General features: G+C 37.6%; 1 long non-coding RNA gene across 1 annotated transcript; it reads left to right on the top strand.

Annotated features, from left to right (window-relative positions):
* The first annotated feature begins 2,496 nt into the window (after positions 1 to 2,496).
* Positions 2,497 to 3,736, top strand: LOC149248709 (uncharacterized). Its single transcript, XR_016265766.1, has 2 exons — positions 2,497 to 3,176; positions 3,309 to 3,736. It is a non-coding gene; the product is annotated as an uncharacterized LOC149248709 (long non-coding RNA).
* The last annotated feature ends 22,628 nt before the right edge of the window (positions 3,737 to 26,364 follow it).

Below are 26,364 nucleotides of genomic sequence, written 5' to 3'. Positions count from 1 at the left end.
TATTTCCACAATTCCAATAATAATAAGCTATAAACCCATCACTTTGTCAATAGTATTTGATGTAATATAACCTCATTAAAAATATGATAACTCTATTGTATAATTTCTTTTGGTCAAAACTGATAAATCTAGTAAGAATTTATTTTCTTTACGTTTCTCATTATATAAGTGCTTTGGTATTTATCTATATCATGGATGATATAAGTAACTAAAACTCCTCTAGATTTATAGTGTAAATTACATAATAGTTGTAAATAGTTTAGCTAGAGAATACACATATTTATTAGTAACCTATAATGATATCTTAAATTCAACTTTGTAAATTATATAATAGTTGTAAAGAGCTTGACTAGAGAATACACATATTTATTAGTAGTTTATGATGATATTTTAAATTCAACCTTGACGAGTATAGGGTTTTGGAAATTAAAATGTTACCAGAGTTTTTAGATGACACTATACATCAAGTTGGACTTTTTTTGTTGTTATATTTACAATTCAAATGCCATTATTTGATTGAAAATTCAGCCTAAATATTTGCAATGGACTTTTTTGTTGTTATATTTACAATTCAAATTCAGCCTAAATATTTGCAATGGATCCCCGACTTATAAAATTTAGGCTAAATATATTTCTCCCTCAACCATGAGGACATTCCAGCCATCATATTATGATGAACAAAAGTAAACAAACCAGTAACTTAATTGGAAGAAGGTGTTCTTCCCAAAAATTCGAAACAACATTTTTTCACGTAAGTTGTAACTTTAGCTTTCCAGCTTTCACTTTCCATTATCTTATAAAAAAGAAAGTTTCATGCACGGCATTGGTTTTTTCTTGTATTCTTTCTATTCTGTCCACCACATCATGAACTCGCTTTATTGAAAAAAAACATGACGAGAAATGTTGGGACTCTTCATCATTCTTGTCACATTATTTTCAAACTCTTCCAGACTTTCCTCTCAGTGTGTTTTCCTTGTTTGAGATTTTCCATTTCCTTCAAATCCTCTTTTATATGTGCCTAAAGCAACAGTCGTAAGTGAGTGATACAAGCTTTGTGTGAGATTTATGACCTCGTGAACTGTGAGTTTCCTCTTTATTTTCCTTTCATTTCTGAAAAAAATTGACAAGTGGGTTTTCCATCTTGAAAATAGTTGTTGTTTGCCTTACATGAGCAATAATAATGGGAAATATTGAGAAGTTCTACAAGGCTGTTATATTTCTTGTCCTGATTTTTTAAAGAATCATAATATTGTGATGCCATAATTTTCTTTTCCAACGTGACGGAATTCCATTTTTATTAACAAAAAAGAATTCTCTAGATCTAGTGGTATGATTTAGAATAATAGAAGACAAAAAAATTCAATGTTTTACTTAAAAAGATTGGAATATAGAAATTAAAAAATTGGAATATGGAAAATAAACCTACCTAAAATTCATAACAAGTCTTTTTCTTTTCTTTTCTTTTACTTGTAAGCTCCAATACTAACTCCACCTGCTATAAATAAAACCCGCAACAATAACTTTAGATTTCTAAAATTATAACTATAGAAATTTACAAGATACTTGTGCAAGAAACTCCAACTAGAATTATGTTTTTCAACCATAAAAATATAATTTCATCTAACCATTTATTCTACATGCATTCATTAATAACATCACTTAACCATATAAAAAATTATTGCAATATGTTTTTTCATAAACACTATAAAATATATTTTCTATTAATTATTTATTCAACAAACATACTCATCTTAATTTATTTCAGCGTTCCCTTTCCCAACTTCCAAGGAATGCTGTTATAAACAATGTTTAGAATTTGGATTTGATTTAATCGTATATAATTTTTTTTTACTTTCAATTTAAATCATGATTTGACATTTCTGATATAGCATATGGCTAAATCGGAGCAGATCTGGAACACTCCATTTTTTAAATGATAGCTTTATGTCAGTGTACACTGAAAAAGCATTCAGTTTGTCATGTGTTTTCAACCAGTGGACGTTATCTTTTACTTCTCTACTTAAAAGTCGGCGCTTCATTCAAACGCAAACCAGTATCGTAGACTGTAGTGCCCACAAGAAGATGAAGAAAAGAATAACAATATAAATATAATAGAAAGAAGATGCTCGAGCAAATGAAACGGAGAGTGTGTTGAAGACTGTGCAGTGATGGGTTGCTGATGATGTACACGAAGAGAAGATCTCCGTAAATGCTTCTGTTCACATGCAAACGCATGTAGAATATGATCCCGGACCCGCAATAAGATGAAGTCCAAGACGAACACGGCTTTCTTGTTCTGCGTGTTCTCTGTAAGGGTTCAGTGAATTCTTCTTTTGCTTTTCTACTGAAAGTGAAAGCAGATAATCAACTTGACACATCAGCATCAAACTTTAATGACAATCAGGCAAACCAGCACATGGATGAGAATATCATCCGGAGGAAAATGTGGCATCAGAAGGACTTCGATCGCTTTCAATCCGTGAGGGAGGGCATACACATCAAGATCCGAAAAGAAAGAAAGATGTATATGCCCACATACATTTAAAAAAAAAGAAAGAGAGAAAATATGTCTTCCTTGGTAGAAATGAAATGTGACGAAGAGTATTAAACAGAGGATGGGGAAAGATTGACATAGCGAGCTATCGAAGGAGAGAACCACTGGCGCATTGAACTGAGCATGCCATTGGTGGAGTAAGTACGTCAAGGGACGAAACAGAATTAATTTTGATTAACGTTTTATTAACCTTCAACTCTACCTTGGCTTATGGCAGTTCGTGAAGGTCACAGGGCAAGGAGTAGTCTGCTGGTTGCTGCCACGGTCAATTGGGACTCTCCCAAGTTATTCTCAGCTGCAGCATTCCGAAGTTATTCAATGTTGCAGCCGAGAATATTATGGGGACAGTCCAATTGGTCACACAACCAGCCGATTACACCTTGTATGAGTGCCCCAACTGGTGTGAGTTTCAACTTTCATGAATTGCCATAAGCCAAAACAGAGCTGCAACGCTAATAAAACATTATGCAAAATTAATTCCGTTTTGTTGGTTGACATACTTCATCCGCTAATAGCACGCTCAGTTCAATTTGCTAATGGTTCGCTTCCTCCTCCTTGGATAGCCGAGTGTGCAAATCTTTCTCCTCTTCTTAATAGCCTTCATCATTTTTCTTTTAACCAGGTAACGATTTTTTTTTCCTTCTGTTATTCTGTGAGCATAATTTTCGCTGTTTTTTCGATCTTGATATACTTGCCATCCCACAACGGTTCAAAGCTGTTGAATTCCTTATGATGCCATCCCTTTTCATTGCAGGTCCCAGATTATATATTATCCATGTACTGGTTGTCTTGTTTCTGAATTAAGGTTTTATGCTAATGCCTTACGTTTATCTTCTGCTTTCACTTTGGGAGGAAAAGCGAAGATGAGTTCCGGATGTGAAACATGAAATCCTTAATGGAAAATATGAATATGTGATGTGAAACTCAAAATCCTTAAAGATGAACACGCGGTAGAGGAAGGCCCGCTTCTTCATGTTATTCCATGTTGAAGATGATATTAACACAGATAGTTGTTCTTGTATTGGAAATGAGGTGTGGTGCATTCGCAGAAGTTAAGATCTACTGACAAAACTGAAATGCATGGTGAAGATTATTGGAATATTCTTCTACTGCTTGTAGATGGAAGGTTATCATTACAAAACATTGAGGATTCAAATATTGAAATGTATACTTAAAATTTAAGGTTATTAGAATATTTTTGGCTTTTTCTTCATGGAAGCTTGTAGTTATATAACATTGATAATTGAAAAACCTGTTTTATTTAAACGTTTGATAATTGAAAAATTGATCATAGAATGGGGCTTTTTGATTATGAGATGTTTCAGTGTTTTTGGCTGAAAAATATGGTCAAATTTTGGTCTGTGTTGTTTAAATTGAATTCTTTACTAATTATATGCATTAGTTTGCCTTGTTTAAATTGAAGTTTTTACTAGCTATATGGATTCAGCGAATGGATTGTACAAAAAACTAATAATTCCAACAAATTCATACCAAATTCTAACCCAATTAAACAAGAGAATAAGCTTAAAAAAAACCACTAAAACCTTAACAAATAAGCTACAATAAATAAATAGAATTAATCAATTAGAAATGAGAATTTTTATTGGTTTAAAAAGTTAACTACAATATAGATTAGAAACGATTGAGTTCAATTATCATATTGGCTACTACTTTTCTGCAACCTATTAATTGGAAATCCTTTCCTTTAACCTATTAATTGCTACTACAGTATTGTGTTGTGGTAGGCATTTTTGTTACCGGCCTTGGGTAATAAGCCCGCTTCATTGTTTCTCGATTAATAAGATAGTGATAAATTGGTTTCATCATAGAAGATGTGTGCAGGCAGATATGGAATCAAAGTTAGAGCTGCATAATTGAACATGGAACTTTTTTGTGTAAAGGGATGAAATGTCCCATTCGCTCTCATTGCAGTTGTCTATCCACCACAAGTCGCATAATTATGCTAGTGCACTTATTGCTGGCTTACATGTGCATTTTCTTTTCTCAGAGATCTTCTTGTTTTCCTTTGCATCTCTAGCATCAGCCAATGCTGTCCACAATTGGTTAGAATTCAACGCAGTCACCATTTCATTTGCACAAGCATCTTCTTTTTTCCATATAATATTTGTTGTTATTCAGCATTTCACTTCGAGTAGGAAAGCAAAAGATTTATTCCACCTTCGAAAAACGTTATCATTTTAAAAATGGAGTTTTCAAAATTTTTCCGATTTGACTTTTTGTGATTAAAAATATCATGATAATTACATCATGGTAGAAAAAAAAATTAATATAATGAAAATCATTTCGGATTCTAAGATATTTGGATAAAGATTGCATAAATATATTATGATTCAAATTCATATACAATGAAAAGATTATTTGATGCATTCTATATATCTGTTTATGACATTCTACTGAGAAAAATTTTTTCGAGAAGCAAAGCACTCCTAGTTGTATAAGTAGGAACATGAAGGAGTTATTCTGTTTATGATAGGTAAACGTAGAAGCCCTGATGAGAGTATAAGAAATTTGTTTGTTATGAGAATTCTTTTGTGTTAAATTTTTGGAAAACAACTTTTGATATGAAAATGGAAATATTGAAGTTTTTTTTTATAATGCGTAGCCTGAAATATTCTCTGATGTTTACAGCTACTCGATTCTTAACATCCGTCTTAACACTAAGTCAATGTACTCAACCGAATCGAAGGAAAAGTAGAGGATGATATCCATGTCTTCCTTAATTATGTGCATATGTTTCTACCTTCCTGTTCTTTTAATACTAATAAATTACTACTTAGTGTAATCCAGTTTTCATTGTTGCTGATCTGACACATCTGCTCAACTCAATGGTGTCCTATTTGATGTTAGCCGGCAAGGAAGCTTTTATATTCGCACTCTCCTTTGTTTTCAAATCGATTTGGCTAAGGGCATTGGGCTCTATATCAATTGGAAATCAAATTCCAGCATATCATGCTTCATACTTTTATAAATTTGCATTTATAATTATTATCCATATTGGTAACAAGATTTCAAACAAACACCACAAGAAGATTTCAAAGTGATTGCAAGAATCATGGAAACACCTCCTATCTTGAAAGAGTTGCAAGCGATAGGACTTGCATTACAATTATTATCCATCTTAGTAATAAGATTTCAAACACATAGCAATAATCATGACACACTACAAGAAGATTTCAAAGAGATTGCAAGAATCAATGAGGCCTCCCTTATTTTGAAAGAGTTGCAAGGCAGGAAAACTGGGAGATGATAGACACCAAAACTTATATCGGAAATTTTAAACAAATAATTTGGAAAGTTAAATTTTGAACATATTTAATTAGTAAATAGGGAAAAAATAAAAGGATTTGAAAATTGGTGAAAATGCAAAATAATTTTTTTAAATAAAAGCTTATATAATTTTATAAGTTCAACCTAATGTAAAAGATATTTATTTTAAAATTATATATGTATATATATATTTGAAAATGCATGATAGCCCCAAGGATAGTTTAGTTAGTTGAGTTCCTTCTGCTAAATACCTTGCCTATTGGGAGGTCACTAGGTGTAATAATCCATTTTTTTTTATCCGGTCAAAATGGATAGAATCTACCCATGGTATTTGCCCATAATATTTGCTTTTGTTTTTTTGAGGGAAATAGTAAAATAAGGTTTCTAGAGATTCCCTCAAGCCTATTAAAGGGAATAGGAGCTAGGGATTTGGATCATTTTAAGTTTTCTATCTATTTTGTCTTTGTTGAGAACTTGGAGAGGTCAGTTTTAGTCTAATCCCAAGGAAAAAAACTCCATGGATGAATTTGTCTATTAGGTCCATCCAGGATCTACCATTGTGTTTCAGTGTTGTGATTTCTTATTTGATGAGCAGCTTTGCATGCCATTGCCCAAGATTTCTTATGTTAATTATTCTGGAATGTATTATTTGCATAAATTAATTAAATAAAGTGGTTGCAGTTCTAAATCCCTTATATATTCTGGTTTTGTTTGAAAGCTCATGTTAATTAGAACACTATAGTGTGCTAGATTTACTAAAAAAAATTAAGGTTTGGAATCTTACACTGGTATGAGAATTGTGCATAACGCCAGCCTGAGGGTTTTAAACAGGGAATTTTGGAGAGATTTATTCTAACCCTAACCAGCATTTCCATCTTCTCTGATATTTAATATCACCCTAATTGGTTTCTTTGGAGGCTTTTCTGCCGCCAATTAGAGGAACGGGAACGGGAACGGATTTTGATCTATATTGGGGCAGAGTATTTTGCAATTAATTGATTTTTCTAGGGCTATTTGGGGCACGACTATTCCCTGTCAGAGGTTTAGGAATCGATTATCTTGCATAAGGCCGCGAATTGTTGAGATCTGAATTCTTGCAGAAAGGGCGTTGACCTATTGTATATCTCCCAAAGCAAGATGAGGTCGAGGAGATATGGCACTGTTATAACGTTCACAGTGGGATCAACACGGGGGAAGCTCTGTATATTGTCGAGAGATCTCGACAATAATTCAAGGCTGCAAGGTGGGATCGGAGCGCCGAAAGGCCAAAATCCAACAGCGCCAGAGTCATACAGTGGACCGAGAACAATTACAAGCCAATCCACTAACTGTTAGAAGTCACAGTTGGCTGACGACTGATGCATGGGTCACGTAGTAGTAAAAGGGCCATCGTCGACTGAGTTATAAGTTATAACAGGGTTGTTGTTCTGTCGTTGATGAGCGTTTTTAGATGCACACAAAACCAGAGGATTCACTTCTACTGACTCGACAAAATGCTGACATGCTACCTCGTGTCATCAAAGCATTGTTGTCAAGTAAATTAACCAGTCAGTAAGGGAACAGAGCTCCATGGACGTTGAACCTTTCCAAGGGCGCATCATTGACGACATTTGTAAAGGCCAATTTTTTATTGACCTGTCCGAATTATTTTCTTTGACGAGGGCCGGTCATTTGCGACTATTTCAGTGGGAACGATTTTCTTGACTGTAGTTGCAAGGATCCGGAGGTGGAAAGCCACCACGACAACACCATATGGTCGAGCAAAGTTATTATAGTTGAATTAAGTTGGAGATACGTGAGCCTCATATCCCGCAGGGCTGTAGAGAAGCCGAAGGCACTATCTATCATCGACTAATCACAAGGATTGCAGAGGGCATTCGTATAACCACGCAGTCGCATCACTGTCAGAACCGAGACGCATCATAGCATGATACCAAGTGTCTTAATGGGAAATTGATATATCGTAAATTAAGTTTGTGCCCGGGATCAGATAAGCATCGCAGTAGAAGGTTATTTCGATTGCTTGAAGCTGAATCTTTCTATCATCTCGGAGAACGCTGAGCTACAAAGCGTGTGCATCTGGGGGATAGAGGCTGCCTTCTAATCAAAGACAAGGGAAGCTTCTAATTAAAGACGCCCATTGGGTATGACAAAAAAGGAACAATAGGGAAACTTCTAATTAAAGGCGCCCATTGGGTATGACAAAAAGGAACCATACATGAATAAGATGAATTGCTCTTTTTTGTATTACAAATCACTTAAATAAGATTACATTGAAAACATGACTAATATGAATAAGAGGGCTTGCTCTTTTCTGTATTACAAATCACTTAAATAAGATTACATTGGAAACATCACTAATAAATCACTGGTGTTCGGTGAAACTGAACTATAGGACACTTGGAAGGAACGTTTTGACACCTAATATGTGATTGGGATTAGATTCTCCAACACTCCTCCTTAATTACAACCACATAAAATTCAATTAAGATACCAGCTGGTCTATCTCTCAGCTAGGTTTACAATTTAAAAATTGACTTCAACTTTTCGTCTTCTCTTTTTCCAGATCCTATAGCTTTTAAATTGTTTCAGCCTTTTCTCTTTGTTGTATCCTTCAAATCTCAGTCTCTTCATTTGTTGGTGCAGCTCTTCCATTTTTCCAAGTAAAAAACTACTCATATGTGGGTTGTTGCCACATATTATCTTATGTAGTGCGCTTTTCGTCATCAATCTGCTACAACATAAGATTATAATAAAATTTTATCTCTTCAGGACTCCAATACTTGAAATTTTCATTAATTTCTTCATCATGCATACCATCTTCAACATTCATTTTTGTAGCTTCTATGGAGGCATCATCTAGACATGGTATTGTAAGCCATGCTTGAAGAAAATTTAACTTTTCTTCAAAATCATTATGTGTACATGCACATTTCAAATCAATGGTAAGTGTAAAAACATCTACAGAACGACATTTGTTATGTTCTTTTTGCTCTGCAATGAGAGCTTTTTCCTGTTGTGCTTCTTTCTCTGCCTCTTTTTCTATCTCTATTTTCTCTTTCTGGGTTTTTGTATTTGCCTCTATCTTTATCTTTGTCTCAGTCTTTGCTTCTTCCTCTTTTCTATTAACATGTGTTCCTACAGATAGGTTGTCTTCTACTAACTCAAGTGGGATTTTCTCACTGAGTAACATCATGTCTATATGATGTTTTTGCTGCATCACCTGCAACCATTCATCGTTAGCCAACAATTCTTCATCAAATTTTACATCAACAATATTATTTGTTGGATTCACCATAGTATTGACTGCTCCAATGGCAGTTTCATTGTCATCAACAAGCTTTGTTGCTCCATTCACCAAAATTTCAGCAACAAGATCTGTTGTGGGTTTTACCAAATTTTCATTAGCAAGATTTGTTGTTGGATTTACCAAACTTTCATCCACTTATGGATGTGAACAGTGGGGTTAATGAGCATATATGTGCTCGTTCTCTCCTGCTTCTACTACTTCTTCATAGACATCATCCACTTGTGACTGAGCACAATGGGATTCAACACACTTTTCATCTTGTTGTAGATCTGTTGCTATAAATCCACCTTCATCTTCAACTTCAATTCTCCCCCTTCCACCAAAACATCTTTCAAAAGTATCCAAGGCCTCCTTGGCTGTCTTGGCTTCTGAAATCAGGGGAAGAATATTATCATCTACATATTGTTTTATGCATTTCCATGCAAAGACATCCTTTTGCCTCTTCACTTCCAGATCTAAAAGGATCTCAAACACCTCCTGTTGTCATTTTGACTTTCTTAGTGTCTTGGCTTTTCCCATTTGATCACTGACGGAATGCAGCTCATCAAAGAAATCAAACTTCAAACCTAGCAATAGACTTCTCTGCTACACAACTTTTCATTCGAATATTTTCAAAATAAAAGTACGCACTTATTCAAAAAATCACTTGGACCTTTCAAACCATTTAAACCTTTAAACCTTTGGCGTTATGCACATTTTGTGCTTCATGCAACGAATGGGCTTCACGTACTTCGTTGGTGCTGTCTTCATGGACTTCACGTACTTTGTTGCTGCTATCTTTTACAAAGGAATGACATTACAAAACTTTGCTACATTAATGCTCTATGCTCGTTGATTTTTCTAATGCGGTGGGAAGATTGATGTGGTAGCATGCTAATGCCTTTCTTGACCTTGAAGGGCAGCGTTAGTTCTCTAATGCACTGTCCATCACAACTACAGAGTTTTAAGCCGAATATGGTGTATGGAAAGGTGACTAATGCATTTCTTGTCTGGCTGCACGGCGTTAGTACACTCTAGTTTGACTCATGGATAACGTTAATCTCCAAAAGAAGATTCTTCAACACAGACTTCGCAACAACCTTCGTCTCACATCTGCTTCACTTTGCTACAATCTTTGTAGCGAATCTCTTCTCTTTTCTTGTGAATACACACATGTATGAAATGTTTCTCTCAACAAAAATTACTCTCTTCCATCACGTTTTTGCTCTCTCAACGAGTCTTATGCAAACTCATCTCTCCTTGTTGCTCTCAAGGAGTCTTACACAAGATATGCTCTGATACCATGACAAAGAATGAAACTGAAAAGTGGAGCATATATTGCTCTTCTCAATATTCTGAATGATTAAATAGGTTACATTGTAAACATCAATAATAAATAACTAAAGTAAAACTTGACACCTATGGAGTAGAAATCAAGTAAGACTAAACTGCTTATGACACCTAGTAGACAAGAAATCAATAAATACGACACCTAACCAACAACTAACTGACAGTGAGATATATATCTCATCAGGGTATTCATCACTGTTGAAGCCCATAAATCCCACTCATTCCAGAGTCGAGGATCTATATTCAACCTTGCGATGAGCATAGGATTGAAGCTAGTCCACCGTCAGACTCGATTGGTCGATAGGCCATTTCAGTCATACTAGGTTGTGGTTACAAGGATTAAGAGACAACATGCCATGACAAGTGCATGACCTTGATAGGAGGGTTGCGCGAAGCTGAATGAAGCCGAAGGTTCCTAGGTTAATTGCAGCAAAGGGATAGAGAACTGAGATCACTTGAGGCAAAGTCTTTATTTAAGTCCGCAAGCTTTACACTGTGTGCCAATATTATATGGTTGTGAGGCATAACCAGAAAGGGTGAACAAGCCATCATAGCTTGGCACAGGAGGAAGGGCCGAAATACGTCGCAACAAAATTTTATTTTTGGGTGTGGGCGCATTGGAGCTCAAAGAAGAGGGCCAAGGCCGTTGTTGTAGGGCAGTTGAAAACAGTCAACCATGGAACAAGTCCAGTGGTAAGCAAGCTTCCCTCATCATGATGGAAAGGGTGCAAATATAATTTGGTTATATTAATGAAAGAACTTTGGTTATAGAGTATAAAAATGAAGATATAAGGGTTATACAAAAAAAAGAGAAAGAAAGGAGAGTATAGGTATGGCAAGTTGTTAAGCTCAATTTGGTGTGGTTTAAATGAAAAAGAAAAAAGGAAATGGGATCTGGAGACATAAGGGATTTTGGATTAAATTAAAACAAACAAAAAGAAGAAGAAGAAGAGAAGTGAAGTGAAGTGAAGGGAGGATAATTTCCAAATCTATGGCTATAGTATCTACCGGTCAAATTTGTTGAAAATATTTGGGAACACATGATTGACATAATCTCCTTATTCCTCCATATATTCTTGGTTTAGAATGAATATGGATCATCTTGAAGAGACCTTGGAAAACACCCAGAAACTTCTTGATGAACTAGTGAGAATATATGGTCCTTTACACAGCAATAACTCCTTAGACGAAAATAATGGTCAAAGAAGCAGACCTTTCTCGAAAAGAGTTTATGTGATTTTGCAGCAGAAACACCCAGGAGAAGTGAAGCAAGGACATGGAAGAGGGGCTAATTCTTCAAACTTCGATTTGAATTGCAACAAACAAAGTCAAACATAGATATTCATAAGTTGGAGGAATTAGACACGTGTCTCTGAGGTGGGGCAACAAGAATGGAAGAAAATTAGTTGGGCTCTCAATCCATCCATGCTTGCATTGATACAACCCAAACTTTGGGAACATCCTTGTGAAGAGGTTAGGCTCACAGTTTCTTCTTGTATCAGCATGATCATAGCTCTAACATCATCCTACAATAATGATCTCATGAGAGATATAATACAGATGATAGTAGAAGCCCTTCAAGGGTTGAATAACATCATGCTTCCTACCTTTCAGAAGCGGTGCAGAATTTTAAAACTCATGGCAAAGTTCAGCTTTGGCACCTCTATGTTGAATTTAGGATGTGATGAATTAATATTTAAGTTAGTACAAAGCTTTTACACCAACATTACATCAAACCATCTAGACTGTGTTATAACAAACATGTAAAATATTGTGTCTTTATTCTTAGAAGGAGATGATGATATGTGCAAGATACTAAGATCCAAATTATTGACCATCTGGAGGAAGGAATCAAAGTTATCACTAGTTTCCGATGATCAAGTTGAGAAGTTCATTGGGAAAAATATAAAATTTCTTAGAAGGGTTCTAACTAGGAAGGATTTGAGAATGATTGATGGAGGAAGCAAGAAAAAAACCTACAGCAAGAATGAACAAAGGAGGAGAGGAATATGTTTCATCTACAAGGGACCTTGGGCCCTTAACCATTCATGTCCAGGTGATAGGAAGGAAGCAACAAGGACAAAACAAGAGGAGATTCCTTTAGATCCTGGGGATTCTTCTGTAGTTGTGTCTATTGATTTTTAGGATGGTGAGCAGCAATGTGATATTATTCAAGGAGGTTGCAGGATGACACATATTTGGAAGTGCAAGAGGAAATTCTACCTAATGGTATTGATGAGGTAGACTCTTATACCACTGATTCCATAGGTCTCCAGGGGAATATCAATAAAGAATATGAACAATCAAGTATAGATAGTAGTCCACCAATACATCTATGTTCGACATTTGGAGAGGGTGGGAAACATATTGTCTTCATAGAGGGAGGAGGCCAGGGAAAATTGAGTGAGGAGCCTATCGTAGTGAACCATCATGATGAGAATGATCATGAGGAGAAACATGACAGATATAGTGTGCAAAATGAACCATTTCGAGAGAGTGAGTCAAAGGCTCAAGTTGAAGTTGTGGTTGTTTGGCATCCGGTGCAGACAAGTACAAAGACATTTAGCAAGGCACCAAAATTTCCAGTGGAGGACTTCCTGGGAAAAGGTCATGCATTTCAAGACAAATATTATGATGTTGAAGCAGAGAGTCTAGAAAATCCAAGACATTGTCTTATAGGAGAATCAGAAAATTGAGGGGCTCATAGGGGTAAGTGTTGAATCAATGACCAAGCTATCTAGAATTGAGGAATGACTCAAGTCTCTCACAAGGCAGCAAGAGGAGTACAGTTGGGAATTCTAGGGAAAACCTCTACATGAGTACATAGAAAAGGCTTGCAACACTACCAACCCACCTTTATACATTAGGGAGAGCATGGAAAATTTATCCAAATGGATCATCTTGGGTGACCGAGTGGAGAAGCGTGAGTTGAGCATCAAGCAACATCAACATAGTAGACTTATTCCTTGTGTAGGCATTCCTGCATTAGATCCTTTCCACAGGATGGATTGGCAAGAGATTATGAGTTGTAACTCTATCGATGGGATGATTCCTAGGAGGATACCCTTAGCCAAGGACATATTGCAGCTTGAGCCCTTACACATGAGCAGTGATGGAGGGATGAGATGGTATCATAACCCACAAGTCCCAGGACTTAGGTGGCATTGGGATCCAGGTGAATCCATTAAGGGCAGGATTGGTTGGAGGATTGTTTGGGATCCTGCTTTTGAAGATACATCTGGTATCATTTAGAATGGAGTCATAGAACAACACAATAGTTAGTATGGGATTTAGGTGTCAATATACATATGCTTTGTTGTGGATAGAAGTGGATTGGTTGAGGGCAAGCAATATTTGGGCGGGAGGATTTGTAATATTCCCTTTTCTTGATGTTGTTAAAATGGACAGAATCTACCCATGGTATTTTCCCATGGGATCTTCCCATATTATTTTCCGTCATTTTTTTATGGAAAATAGTAAAATAAGGTTTCTAGAGAGTCCCTCAAGCCTATTAAAGGGAATTGGAGCTAGGCATTTGGATTGTTTTGAGTAATCTTCTATTTCGTCTTTGTTGAGAACTTGACGAGGCTAGTTTCCTTGTGCAGGCATTCCTACATTAGATCCTTCCCATAGGATGGGTTGGCGAGAGATTATGAGTTGGAACTCTATTGATGGGATGATTCCTAGGAGGATACCCTTAGCCAAGGACATATTGCATCTTGAGCTCTTAGGCACTAGCAGTGATGGGGGGCTGAGATGGTATCATAACCCACAGGTCCCAAGACTTAGGTGGCATTGGGATCCAGGTGAATCCATTGAGGGCAGGAATGGTCGGAGGATTGTTTGGGATCCTGCTTTTGAAGATACATTTAGTATCATTTAGCATCGAGTCATGGAACAACACACTGGTTAGTATGGGAGTTAGGTATCAATATACATATGCTTTGTTGTGGATAGAAGTGGATTGGTTGAGGGCAAGCAATATTTGGGTGGGAGGATTTGTAATATTCCCTTTTCTTGATGTTGTTAAAATGGACAGAATCTACCCATGGTATTTTCCCATGGGATCTTCCCATAATATTTTCCATCGTTTTTTGAGGGAAAACAGTAAAATAAGGTTTCTAGAGAGTCCCTCAAGCCTACTAAAGGGAACTGGAGCTAGGCATTTGGATTGTTTTGAGTTATCTATCTATTTTGTCTTTGTTGAGAACTTGACAAGGCTAGTTATAGTCTAATCTGAGGGATGAAAAACCCATGGGAGAATTTGTTTGGTGGATCCATCGAGGATCTATGATTGTGCTTCAGTGTTGTGACTTCTCATTTGATGAGAAGCCTTGCATGCCATTGGCGAGGATTTCTTATGTTAATTATTCTGGCATATATTATTTGCATAAATTAATTAAATACAGTGGTTGAAGCTCCATATCGCTTATGTGTTTTTGTTTTGGTTGAAATCTTATGTTAATTAGAACACTATAGTGTGCTAGATTTGCTAAAAGTTTTAAGGTTTGGGATCTTACATGCAATCAAATTTCCTTGAATACCTTGGGGTTAGGCCTTGCTAGTTTTCTCAATGTGTAGATCACTTCAAGATTTTCTCGTGGATGTAGTGGTCACTTAGTGTTCGTGAACCACCCTAAAAAATAGTTGAAGATACAAACATCCAAATAGTGAGTAGAAAATTTTCATAATTTTAAGACTAAATCCTATCAAGGTTAACAAACATTTATAAATATATCGCTGAAAATTTTGATTGAAGATACAAATATTCCAAATAGTCAGTAGAAAACTTTGATAATTTTAAGACTAAATCCCATCAATGTTAGCAAACATTTACAAATATATTGGTGAAAATTTTGAAACAAATGTCATTCACATCTTTTTATTTCCCTACATATGGAATATTGAAAGCGGCCTTAAAGCCTTTTAAAAACTTAACTCGAGGGAAGTTTCTTTTGTCCTATTTTATATTTTTCATGCATGAAGTTGCAATCTACTAAGAGATAAAGAATATCATTTGAGATGAAGTGGGCATTCATATTTGATATTGTATCTTTTTCCATAGCAACCACAAGTACTTGCAAGCTTTAACTTATTGCTAGTAAGTTTCATTAGCAAGAAAATATCTACATCCTATAATGGTAAGTATATATATGATAATAAATATTATTAATTTGAAAAATATATGTTTTGACTTACTTTAGGTGAGAATTTTCCATGAGCTATAAGATGATGTTAGAGGGGACACATTCCTAGACAAGAGGGCATTTTAAGACATTTTTTTAGGATAAAATTAAAATTTTGTCTTAAATATATACTACCCACTTTCCACCATTTTATTTTGTCTTTATTATCTACTACCCCACCCTCTTTTCAACATTTTCCTTTCACCAATATTTTTCATTTTAAAATATACCACCCTCTTTCCTACATTTTTAATTGAACATTTTCTAGCACAACATTAGGAAATTATCCAGACTTCCTGGGGACATGAACTAGTGCATAGAGCTCCACATCAAGATCCCCCTACAATACTCGATTATCCAAGATGGTGTGGAATTCATCGTCTGGGGCAGGTGGACGGTAGAATGTTATTTTCATACGTATTTCTTCAGTAGGAGCTTTGTGGTACTTCTAACCATGTTGAAGATGCAAGTCGAAACAAAGAAACAAACCCTCAATAAATCACCCACCCTTTCATAAGATTTCAAAATTATGTAGAAATATTGGCTTCGTAGAGTGAGTCTCCCCTTCTTTTTCCCCTTATTTCACTTTGAGAATCAAACCCAAATTATAGCTATGAAGGAAATCAAGATTGCCTTCCTTTAGTGCATGAGAGACGCCTCCACCACAAGCAAGTTGAAAAATTCGGTACCGATGGAATCAATCCTTATTAACTCACCATTGTAACATCACCATTGAACCATTCCTCAGAGAGATAGAAGTGATATTTATCTATTTTGTTACTATACAATCTGGTACCAAGGAAGAGAACGTAGGCAGCAACGGTCAGAGGTGCACATGGTTTAGGGTTGTGCTCTCTGAAAATTCTACAACAATGGCAAGGGTTTGGCTTCTGTGGTTGTGTTTTCCTGTTAAGAAGATGGGTACTTTACATTCATAGTGCATTTGATTTCCAACCTTGAATTTTATAAAATCAAAATCTATACAGAACAATTGATATACACCTAATAGGTAAACCAACTTATACTTTGGTGGAGGCTCACGCAAACATGAATGTAATAATGTTACCATCAATTATGTGTTGATGTAGTGATTTTAGTAAAAATAATATAGAATATATTATTTTCATTTGTAATATATCCCCTATTCGAATATGAAAGGAAACCTCTTGATCAACCTAGGGGTTCCACATCAAAGTAAAATAGTGTAGGATACATTATTATCATTTGTAATAGATTTTAATATCATGAACTCACCCTCTTACCATGAAAAAGTGATAAAATCAAGCTTCAAAAATTTTACTAGAGATGAGAAGAAAGAGGAATAATAAAACAATGAGGGCTTGTTGCTGAAAAATGTGGAATTGGGTTTGGTATTTGTAAATATGAAATGTAATTTTAGTTCCTATATATTGTAAAATGAAAGAAAAATTATTATTTTTATTTTGAAGCCTAGGATTCATGCTCAAGGTAATTTCTTTTAGAGGTCAAACAACCATTGTTTTCTTCTAGGGTTTGTCCTAGGTCAAGAAGTCAAAAGAGTCATTGTTATATGTTGAATACCCCATCGGGCATATTGTAACTTGTAAAAAGGATTATTTTTGTATTTAAAAGTGTTAAAATACCCTCCAAGGCTAAGTTGTCTTTCCAGCTAAGAAGTGGGCCTAATTTTGAGGAACTTCATCCACCTTGAAAGCCTATATGTGGGAGGGAACTCAACCTCCTAGAGACATAATTCACTCTCTCATCAAGTAAGAAAAGGAGAAGAATAAAGAGGTTAGCGAAGAAGGATAAGGATGAGGATCAAGTGTTTGGTCTATTTTACTCTCTCTCTTCACACATGTGAAGGACAAAAGCTATGGTTTCTGCTGTTAGGTTAGGGTTTTGCTACTGTAGGATTAAACATGGAGAAAGTGTAGAAAGAAGGTCAAAGGAAGGCTCATTAGGTCATCCTCATACCATAAAAGATAGATAAATTCAAGAGAAAGTCTAAATAAATCTTGGAATCTGAAAATAAGCTCACACATGTGGAAGTAGCTTCTACTCGAAGTGCCAAAAATTTCAGACATGTAGTAAGAGGCCAATATTCTATTATTGGGGATCAAAGTTGTGCTGCTGAAAGAGATTTGAACAGGTTCGACTTGGATAAAGGAAGCACATCATCAAGAATGTTGGAATTGGTCTTGGAGAGGTATTAGTATTGATCTAGACGTATTAGAATTCGTGAGTTGAATAATCTATAAGAAGAGACGATATTTGTGGGTTTTCCTCTCAAGTGAAGAGGTTTTGGCCTTCGCTTGAAGCATATATCCTTGGTTCTTGTGTACTATTGATCTTCTTGTTTTGTTAGTTTTTTTATTATAATTATAATACAATAATACAAGAAGAAGCTAGTAAGGAAAAGGAAAAATATATCACAAGAAGTTATCGGGCTAAAGAGAAATCATTCAATCTATTTCCCTATAGATTCCTCAACATGGCATCAAAGCTAAGGTTGGCTAAAGGTATGATGAAGATCAGTACTCCCTTGAAGAATTTTCTAAAGAAGTGTTTGATGGTAGAAAATCATCTCAAGAAGGGCATCAAGGAATTGTGGAATCTCATACTATTCAAGAATGATGTGACCAATACATCTACAAAGGACGATGGACTATTCTTAACTCTTGCTGGCACATTTGAAGATGAGAACATTTGGGTAATAGGTAGAGGAGCATCAAGACATATGATTGGTGAGCACAAGCAACTAAAAACCTTATCAAGAGGAAAATACTCTTACTCTGTTAAGCTTGATGACAAGAAGAGATATCCTGTAATAGGAATTGGATCAGCCTTGCTAGAATGAGAGAATGGATGAAGCATTCATCTCAACAACATCCTATTTTTTCTAGGTTTTCAAAAGAATATACTTTCTATTTCATGTCTAGAAGATAATGGATATAGAGTCGCTTTTATAGATGGAAAATTTGTAAAATGGGATAAAAATTATAACATCAAAAATTTAAATATGATTGGGATTCGAGAAGGAATACTCTACCTATTGTTGACTCCTCTATCTCAAGTTTTGGTTTACATTGAAGTAAGCCCATGTGAACATTGGTGTATAATATTTGGTCACCATAACTACAAGACCGTACGTACTCTAAACTCAATGGTGAATGGCAAACTCAAACTCAAGGAGGAACATGAAGGGGAAAAAATGTCAAGAGACCATTTGGAAGTATTTCTTCTAGGTCAAAAGAAATTTCAGATCTCATTCATTCCAATGTGTGTGGTCCTATGTATACAAAGTCTCTTGGAGGTCATCTATATTATGTGACACTCATTATGACCATTCAAGAAAAGCTTTGGTTTATTTTTTAAAATCCAAGGATGGAGTATTCATCAAAATTCAAGAATTCGAAGATGAAGTGGTCAACCTTACAGAAAGAAGAATAAATATTATAAGCTCTAATAATGGAGGAGAATACACTTCAAAGGAAATCATATATTTTTGTAAGGAGTCTACAATTAAGAGGAAGTTTATATTCTCATAGAATCCCAAACACAATGGAATTGCGGAATGAAAGAATTGATCTATTGAAGAAAGTGTAAGATCCATGTTACATGATCAAGGTCTACTAAAATTTATGCTGAGTGAAGCAGCTGAGACTGTTGTATATATTCAAAATAGAATTCCTCATGGATCATGTTGTAGCGGCTACAAAAACCCTCCAATATTTTTCCTTAGCCTGTTTTGGAGCCTCCCTACCAACCTTTCACAGTGCTTTGTCTTGCTTCGTCAAGTACTCAAGCTTCAGCATTTTCCTCACACAAAGGCAACCTGTTGATCACAGTCGATCCATTCCCCTCATAGGTTGTTGACTCGGACTTGGTCCAATTGCAGGCTGAGCAGCTCCCCCTTGAAAATTATGTATTTCTAGAGGGTAGCAAGCCTTCCCTCAAGAAATTGCACAATCCTCTCTGGCAGCCTGTTGGGCTACAGGATTACTCAATCCGGCCATCCAACACTCCCAACAGGATTTGCACAAATTTCCCCAATAGGGCTACTCAACCTAGGATTTGCGCAAATCTGGGCAGTAGTCAGCTTCTTTGCCCAGAAATTGTGCAATCCTCCCGGGCAATTAGCCCAAATCACAGCCAGGAAGGCGAATTTTTCCCAAACAGTTTAGAAACTACATGCATGAGTAGTGTGGTTGACCAGTTCCACCCAGGACCAAGGAGACTTGACTTTCATGCATGCATGACTTGCTCTTCCCGGAATAGTAAGAGGCAACATGTGAAGGGAATCCCATGATTTAGGGAGCTATCTTTAGTAGCCAGAAGTTACATGCAACGTTGTTTTAGAAGTTTCCCTCCAAGTGTCGTTGTTTCCTAGATTTGTGGCATGCGCGTCATGGGAACAAACTTATTTATTTGACACATAAGATCTCATTCATTCACATCGATATTGGAGCTCTGACATCCCACATCATATCCAGGACTCTTTGACACATCTAGCTCAGCTATTCACGGGTAAGTGGCCTCAACTTGTCTTTTTCAACATTTATGTCGATTTTTGTGTATTCCCTTGTGTGAGTGCTATTTTCTTGATTTATTTGAATGCTTGCTGTCATTTACATGTACACTAGCTTGTCCTAGTTCTGTTTATATTTTCGTTGCTATCTCACTGCTTTCACATGCATGAAATTGTTTTTGCACGGACGTTCACCCAGCCAGTGAACTGCCTCACCCACATGCATGTTGATCTGTTTGATGAATATTTCATTCATGTTTTGCATGCAGTGTCAGTCACTTCTACTATCGCTTAGTGTCACCATGCATTTACTATCTTAGTTTCTTTCAGTTGCCTGTCGACGAGTCGGGCCAACCCTGATCGAGGCTCTGCCTTCACCAAGGCTGAATTACGCAATTTGGGGAAGCAAGGCTCACCTTCCTCCCTAGAAATGCACATTCTTGCCCATCACTAGCCTCTAGGATTGTTTTGCGCATTTCTGGAGGACAGTGGCTACTTGGCTGAAGAAATTGTGCAAATCTGTCCTTGGGCCAATAGTCCTTCCCACCTGGAATTGTGCATTACGCAATCCCAACAGCCAATTGCCTGACTAGATTGTGCATCTCGCAGATCCAGCAGCCAGTCCTGCCTCCCAGATAGCCTATATTTCCTTTTGCATAGTTCTGACAGCCAGTCACCCAGCCTCTAAGTAAAATTTTCTCAATCTTGCTCATCAGTTTACTAGGTATGTGTTGTGTCCTTCCCCTGATTTTCTTTGTTTCCACTGACATATTTCTTGCCTTGCATGCTTCTTGTTTCCAGATATTTTAGGTATTCATTTGTCTCAATGGCTTCCAATATAATAGGATAATAGGACATTTATGGAGTTGTAGTTGGAGTTAGCAGTTGAGCAGGTGTCCTCTAGTCTGCCAATCTATGAAGATATGAAGTTGTGTCTAGACAAGGACATCAAACTTAAGTTGCAAGAGGTTAATGAAACATTTGTAGGCACTATTTGGGAAGACCTCGAAGACTGCCAGGTGTACATGAACATTCACAAGTGCGGATTCTACAAGATTGCATGCAGATACCCTGTATTCCCATGCATGGACATGATTCACTGGATATTCTCTCACACTGACCCCGAGATGATGACCTTCAGCAATGTCAGTGGGACAAATATTGTAACCTTCTGGGCACGAGATTATGATGAGATGTATCAGATGTCAGAGCCTGTGATTGTCATGAGTCCTCCATTCAACTTTCCCAGTAGCAAAGGTAACCCCAAAGACATTTTGAATGATTGGATAAATGAGCGAGCTCGTTTTAGGATGACATCCAACCATATCTACAAGACAAAGATATTGAGGAAGGTGCACAATTACTTGGGCATATTCGCATGTCGACTGAGTGGTCAAGCAAGCACTGAAACCTTTCCTCAAAGTTGGGTGATCGCATTGGACCAACTGGCCGGAGAAGGAAGACCATGCAACTAGTTTGGCATACTAGCTCACCAGCTGAAAGAAAAAGTCACGAAGGCTTGACAGTCACCTGAGGGTATGCATGCAGAGATTTACATGTCCGCCTACATCCTAGATGTAGTCTGTGCCCAACACGAGTTCTCGGACTTGGAGTGGGCATGGTCACTGGTGAAGATTGTTGTGAACACATATTTGAAGTTGTTGTTTGAATGCAACTTCAGGGGAGTAATCATACGGCTATTCGACCATTTTTTAACCCTAGTGTACAGGTTGATTTTCAAACAGGATCCACCCTGCATGTCAAAGGAAGAAATGGAGGCATTGTTAGGAATTGCAGATTGGTATGCCTCACCATCCAGCACTTTCATCCGAATGTTTAGTGCGGAGAAGCCTCTGCATGTTCTGCCAAAGTTTGCCTTGGACGTACTTGTCATGCAAGAAGTAGTGTGTCACATCTCAACAAGATTGACAGCTAGACTGCAGTAGAAGAAGAAGGCACCTTGGCCCACTCTTCCATTGCAAATTGGGTTATATGAGATCCAAAGTATCAAGAAAGCAGATGTTGAAGCAAAACATATGAACAAGTACCTGTTTGACCTCCGAAGCTTCAACCCCTATGACCCACATTGCATTGTGAAGGATCACTACATGAGAGTTAAGTTCAACTGGATCCATGGGGCATTTCATTGGGCTGAGGAAGACTGATGGAGGTATTGCTACAATTCTTCCGGACCCAATGAATAGGTCATATTTGCCATAGATTGGTTAGCAAAGCTGTTTGAAGCAACATCACAGAGAGCACCAGCAGTAGCAACAGCAACAACAACAGAGGCAGTAGATCCAAGCATACTTGTGCGCGATAAAGGGAAGAGGAAGATTGTCGACTGCATGGAGGAGGAGCAAATTTGTAAGTTTCGAGTAGATCTAGTTGTAGAACAAGTAGCTATGGCTATTCAGGCAAAGAGGCAGTAGCACAACAAGCGAATCGAGCGAAGGCAGAGGGATAAGAATAGAATGGAAGAAGCAAAGAAGGAGTTGCATGAGCTGAGGGAGAAACTCCAAAAAGAACAAGAGTTGCGCCAAAAGGAGAAGGAAGCGCAGCATCATCAGATTCAACAGGGGGTGCATCACCTGCAGATAGATGAAGCAGCACCCGTATAAGTATTTGATTCATCTGAACAGCTGGCATCAGAAGAACAAGGTGAATCATTGCACGGGAAAGTCTTTGCTCATGAGATAGAATAGGTGCTTGAATAGTTGGATGCAGACATGGAGCAGCAAGAGTTAGAACACCGACCTCATGCCTCACCAAAAAGAGGTCAACTCACCTTATTCAATGCATCCAGATGATGAGAAAGTCTCAAATGACCAAGGACGCACTGAGGTCCTTGGTGGTCAGCGAGAAGCAGAGGTGCACAACATCTCCTTTGACGAATCTCATCACCGAGTTATGTAGTATCATAGAGTACCAACTCCAAAGGACTAAACATCCCCTGCACATGTTGAAGAATGAGTGATCATGACTAATGTGCACAAGCATACACCTGCTTTTCCCGATGCAACTAGAGTATACGTCGAAGCCACTAGCTTAAGTGTTCATTTCCTCATAGCTGAGAATGACCAAATGTCAAAGGAACTACAAGTGGCCAAGCAAGGAGGAGACTTGGTGACAATGTCTGCCTGAGCTGAACTGAAGAAGGCAATACTAGATGAAGTATTTTCCCTTGATACAGTTATGCGAGCATTGTACTCCAATTTTGGTACCGTGCACTAAGCAGTCATCCATCTCCATGGATGGAAGCAGCCATGTGTGAGAAGAGCATGCATCTTGAAGAACATACATGTTGTCGTTGATAACATGCAAGCATGGATGATGAAGTATAATGGATCCCCGCTTCACTTGCCAAAGATGATGAGGGCCAATGCAGTTGAGCTACAAGCACGTATCCGAAGTAAGATCCGGAACTATGAGGACCTACCACAACTCATCACTAGCACATAGGCTTCCCATGCACGACTATTCAAGAGCATGGATGTTATAGTGCACACTCATGCGATCCCATCACCTGGGACTGTCACCCAGGCGAAGACAAAGAAGAAGGTCTGGCAAGAGCTTCACTTGTACTTAGACGATTTGATGTGCACCGTCACCAACCCAGACTTTCGTGTCAGTCCAGACATCATGCGCAATTATGTTGTTGGTCCGGCCACAGTGAAGACAACGATGCACATGCTTTCAGATGAGTTCGACAGAGGAGCCTGAGCAATGTACCCGGATGCTATGGAGGCAAGGTTCAGGTTTCAGACAGATGTCACAGCAGAACATGCGGACACTATAGTTGTCTAAGATAGAATGATGTCTAGTTTGGCTTTTTCAAGCCATTGTTCACATGGGTACATGTGCATTGTAATGTTGAGTCATGTCAAGTGTAAGGCAAGTCTCAATAGTGGATGTAACAGTCATAGAGTAGGTGAAGATTCATGAGGGTATTTGAATGGTCACAAAGGGGAATGTCAAGGGTCACCCCGCCCTTTGCTATAAATGGTCCCTCATAACTCATTGTATAGGATTCTTGGTCAGCTAAGCTTCTATTAAGACTATCTTGAAGAGAGCTTGGACAATATTGTAATGTGCCTTGGCTTCTCCACTACACCGAGATAGTACATCTCTTTGGAGGAGCAGGCAGATGTGGATATAACATTTCACTGATGGGGCTAGCAGGTTTACATGGATGTATTGTATGATTGGAAAATACAATCTTATATAATAAGAGCTAGCACATTTTCATTCATCTGTTGTTATTGTAGTTGGTCTGCTTTGGTTGCCTTAATGATATATTTTGTTTAACTTACGTATTTGTGTATGAACTAATTTGTATGCAATTATATGAATCTTGTTGCAAATGTCTTGTATATGATGTTAATGTTGTTCTGTCCGTGTCGACTACTCTACCAGACACTAGATAGACCTTTCAGATGAACCTTTCTGTAACAACTGTTTCACTCACTCAGACTAATCTGTGAGTGTTGTACGTGTTATCATACCTTGTATGTTGTGACTACCACATCCGAATGGACTGCTCTGCCAGAAGGTATGTATGTGCTTTTGTATTGTGTGTTCCTAGCTGAGTTGGGACTGATCCCTTTCAACCTAGAACTAACCTTCACCCTTATCTCCCCCCTTATGTGTTAGAACCTCTCCTACACCTTCCTTGACTCACTACAGTAGTCACACCATTGCTACTGACAGAGTTATATTACTTGCCTCTGTGCGACATCGCGATCAAGGCATTACCTTACCATCCACTTCTAGTACTCCTACACCAAAAGGCCAGAGGTCTAATTGGGAATTCTTACTAGGGAGATCCCCTTGACATGTTGGCAGGTCCAACACCATCAACATTTCTGGGACTAGAAGGAGGGCCTAATGACAAGTTGTGTCTTCTCATCCAGTTTTGAACCTTTGCACATCTTTCAAGGAGTCTTGCACTCTTATTCCCCCACGATGTTTTTCGAATCGTGAAGATGCCTCCTTAGTGGGGACGCTTTTCAATCTCTTGTCCTCTCACACATATGATGGTGAAGGTGAAGTGTCCTGGCCTGAGCACTTACAAAAATTTCTTTCCATGCTTCATGAGGAAGATGAGTTTTCTGACGAACAGGCCTGTTGGCTGCTTACATACACACTTCGTGAATCTCCATTTCGTTGGGTGCTTAGCCTGCTGGCTTACACCATGCACTCATTTGAGCACTTATGTGATCTCATTGAAGACACATTCTATCATTTTGATCCAAACCATATTGACTGGAAACTGTTACAGCGACGGAGGGCTCAACATGAATTAATTATTGATTTTTGGTAGCGCTTCCATGACTTTCATTTTCAAGCTCCAAGGAGTCAGATGAAGTTTTCTTATCTTTGTGACCGGTTTGAGTATTTCCTTAAGAAATATTCCTGTCCCAAGAGAAAGCTTGAAATCAAGCCTCGCTCAACATTCTTCATTAATGAAGATGTGCAATCTCATGTGGATGCAGACACCGTCTCAACTGACTGTCCACCTTCCTCTCATTCAACAGTTCCACCACTACCAAGTGATGTTGAAGAGCATACTCACACACATGTTCATCATTCACACTCTCCCAACATCACTTCGCTCAATTTGTGCGCATATTTGGTTGTGAATCCTTTGGGTTCTCATATGCATGCTTGTCTACGACCTATGTCTTTGCACTTGTATGTTCCTTCGAATGATGTTGTCTTGTGTTTGTCCATTTTGAACTCTTCACTTGTTGTGAACGAGGAGCAATCCATTGACGGTGTTGGTGTTGCACAAACAGCATGCACTATCATTCATGAAGAGTATGAGTGGGAGCTTGAACATCAACACTCGGTGAAGGATGACTCCTTTTCGTCCGAGCCCCCTTCGTTCTTTCCTAACCTCTTTGCTGAACCTGCCATGCATGATTTTGCATATGTGTCTTCATCCATGGATGCACCCATTGTTGACCACTTGCAGAACTCACTGGATGTTAGTCCATCATACAACAATAGAGAGGATAAGTTACTCATTGAAGATCCACTTGATCCTTCATTTGTCCTTTCCAGAGACACAAAGGATGAGTTTATTTGCTTTTCATCTACCCCTATGTTTGATTCATCTGATCATGAGGATGGCGAAGAATTCAATGATTTTTCTTATCGTGGTGGTCGTGATCCATTTACTTCC

Source organism: Pinus tabuliformis, chromosome 7, assembly GCF_031772625.1.
Source record: "Pinus tabuliformis cultivar Carrire ecotype Pingquan chromosome 7, CPIR1, whole genome shotgun sequence".
Lineage (NCBI taxonomy): Eukaryota > Viridiplantae > Streptophyta > Pinopsida > Pinales > Pinaceae > Pinus > Pinus tabuliformis.
The sequence above is the reverse complement of the archived record's forward strand: the minus strand, read 5'-3'. Positions and strand labels throughout refer to the sequence as shown.